This window comes from Ursus maritimus (genome assembly GCF_017311325.1).
Source record: "Ursus maritimus isolate PB19 chromosome X unlocalized genomic scaffold, ASM1731132v1 scaffold_X1, whole genome shotgun sequence".
In the NCBI taxonomy this organism is placed as follows: domain Eukaryota; kingdom Metazoa; phylum Chordata; class Mammalia; order Carnivora; family Ursidae; genus Ursus; species Ursus maritimus.
The window spans coordinates 3,756,381-3,759,776 of record NW_024423319.1 but is presented as its reverse complement, the minus strand read 5'-3'; positions in this window follow the sequence as shown (position 1 = coordinate 3,759,776).

The window sequence follows — 3,396 nt, the reverse complement described above, 5'->3', positions numbered from 1 at the left end:
ATGTGGGGCTCGATCCCATAACGCCGGGATCACGCCCTGAGCCGAAGGCAGACGCTCAACCGCTGTGCCACCCAGGCGCCCCTGAGCCTTTCCTTCTTGATCAGTTTCAAGAGGTCAGAGGCCAGAGCCCTAAGTGGGAGGGGTGTGTCAGGAAGAAAACTAACATTGAATGAGCAACTACTGTGGACGGAGGACCATGCTGCTAAGTTCTTTACTTGCATTATCTCATTTAATCTCGCAAGCATAATAAGGTTTGTACTATTACTACCCTCATTGAACAGCTGAAGAAACGGTCTCAGAGAGGTTAAATAACTTTCCCAAGGTTACACAATTAACAAATGAGATTGAGGAGGCGGAATTTGAATTCAATTATTTGAAATTCCAAAAGCTGAGTTCTTTCTAATATAGAACAGTGTTCACTCAAACCCAGAGGACAGAGAGCTGGGTGAGTCAACTGAATGGTATCAACCAATGGTGGTGAGATACGACACAAAGCAATGCTGAATAGCTTTTACACAGCAGTAATGAGGGTGACAAGTCACAGCATGGCTTCACATAGGTCAGTTTATCCCATCTCTGTGCCCAGTAATACACTGAGTCCTACCCCTGCCCCCAGGATTGCCCCTGACTTTGATTGGAAACTGAGTCTTGCCCCTGACCCAATCCTCACTGCAACAATGCACTTCACAGCTGCTTGCTGCCTTGGGGCAGGAGAGTGGGGGGTGGTTTCACGTACCTTCTCCTCACCCCTGAAGAAAGACCTTAAAACATTTATTTGCTGATATTAACTCAATAGTCTCATCTTCCTGAACAAATGAACAAAGGGAGCACAGAATTATGCCAACAGTTATTTCTTCGACAAGCAGTTTCCAAGTGCCAACCATGTGCTAGGCACTGTCTTAGGTACAATCATTCCCGTGACCTTAAAAGTCTGGTGAGTGGAGACAGATATGAAAACCGGTCCTTTGAATATGACATTAAGATATACGGGAGCCCATGGGGGTTTCAGAGTGAGCAATCAGATTTGCATTCCTTGCCTCGTGTGCCTCAATTCCAGAATGGGTATGCTGGTGGTGGACCCTCTTCAGCCCTGCAAAGCATGGCGTGCAAACACAAAAGGACTCCCAATTCATTGCAGGAGTGACAGCTGATGAAAGATACAGCCATAGCTGTTACGAAGAGGGCAAAGTCTCTGTAGGCAAGAGTGGCCTGAGAACGGAGGAAGATGAGATCTTGGATCTGGGACTGGGAAAATGGATTCAATTTGGTTAAATGGAGAGAAGGGTTAGATTAAAACATGATTCTCCCGTGTGTTCAGCTCTTTAAACCTTGCTTTTAGATGCATGCCTTCTATTTACTGAGTGCTGCTTGCCTTAAACACTATGGGTTTGCTTTCCTATTTTTTTCCCTTGTGCATTTTGAAAATTAGGTAAAGTGGGAAAAAGGATTACAGAAAAAGGAAGAACGAATGAGGTGCTTTAACCCAGCACTGTCCGATGGCAATGACTGAAAGCTTCTATTCTGTGCTGTCCAATTCAGTAGGCACTGGCCACACGTTGGTACTAAGCAGTTGAAATGAGGCCAGTGCCATGGAGAAAATGACTTTTTCAATTGATTTTATTTTTTTATTTTTTTATAAGTACTTTTTTTTAAAGATTTCATTTATTTATTTGACAGAGAGAGAGACAGCCAGCAAGAGAGGGAACACAAACAGGGGAAGGGGGAGAGGAAGAAGCAGGCTCCCAGCAAAGGAGCCTGATGCGGGGCTCGATCCCAGAATGCCAGGATCACGCCCTGAGCCGAAGGCAGACGCTCAACGACTGAGCCACCCAGGCGCCCCTTCAATTGATTTTAAATGTTATTCATATCTACCATATTGGAAAGCACAGCTCTAACCGCTTAGTAAATAGCCCATACACACCCTAGTAAAGGTGCGATGAAATACAAATACTTCTATTAACCTAGTGTTGGGGGAAAACTACGTTTGGGGTTGCATGGGATTGATCAATCAGGGGCTGGAGGGTCATGGTTCCTAAAAACAACGCTACAAGGGTTTATTCCCCATTTGCGCAGTGCCTTCAGGTACATTATCTCATTTAATCCCATGACAACCCTGAAGAGGGGAGGGTGGAGATGACCATCCTCATGAAATCCAGTAAGTAGGTGACACTAGCAAGGTCCTACAACACATAAGGGTGGAGACCAGAGGCCAAGTGTTTTTCCTCCTGATTGGAAGACTCTTTCCAGGGGAAATGATGTCATACTCCAAATGCCCACTGCTTGCATCCTGGGCCTTATGGGTGATGAGAGGCACTCTGCTTCACATGTCTGCCTTTTTCCTATTGGGCTGTGGCTCATGGGGCCATAGACAATGAATAGGAACTATATTTTACTCCTTTCCCACTACCTTGATTGAGGCAATAGGGTTGTTTTTGAAAAGTTCATTTATATATTCAAAATTATGTACTGAGCACCCACCCCGTCCCAGTCGGTGTTCTAGGTCTGGGGCTACAGCCATGAACAAAGCAGAGCCCCCTCTCTTGTGGAGCTGACAGTTTTGGCAGGGGGGAGACTGATAATAAATAGTGTATATACTGGATTGTTTCAACATTTCAAAAATATTTTAATTATACCAGGGCCTCTCACATTGTTTATGGCACATGCACACACACACACACACACACACACACACACTGTCCAATGTATTTTTGTGTGTAAAACTGGACCTGCTCTTCAAGAATCTGCCTGGTTGGTTAGCTGAAATGTGGAAACACCTTTCGATGTAGTCTTTTAACATGTGTTGAGTGCCACCTATGTGCAGAGTCCGATACTGGGGACTTTGGAAAGATGAAGAAGAATGAGAAGATAAGGTCCTGTCTTAGGGGGTTCCCAGCCCGGTGAAAGAGACAGTCCCTTCCCTTAGGAGCTCCCAGCCTGTAAGAGCTGACAGTCTAGCTTCAGAAGGCAAACAACTTCAGGACCCACTTACAAAGGGGAATCCCAAGCAGGGGCAAAATGAATCCAGCCTAGGCTGTTCAGAGTTGGGTAAACTGTCCCCCTCACGATGATAGGGAACAAGAAAGGGGACACCCTCGAAGTTGCTGCTTGTCCCAACAGCGAGGAGGAGCCTCCCCCACCCCCACCCGGGAGTGGGGCAGCCCTTCCTGGATTACTGTTACCCCAGCAAGTCTTCTGGATGAGATGGGATGTGAGGTGCTATTTCAAGAATGAAGAACTGGGAGGCAGGATGGGGTGGGGTGGGCATTCCAAGTAAAGAGTGACTCCTGAGGGCCCCAGGCAATTAAGCAGTCTTGGGCACAAGCCTAAACAGTCACCCCCAATACAAACCCAGCTGAAGAGGCAGAGGAGAAAGGAGGGCTAGTGGGGGGGGGGGGG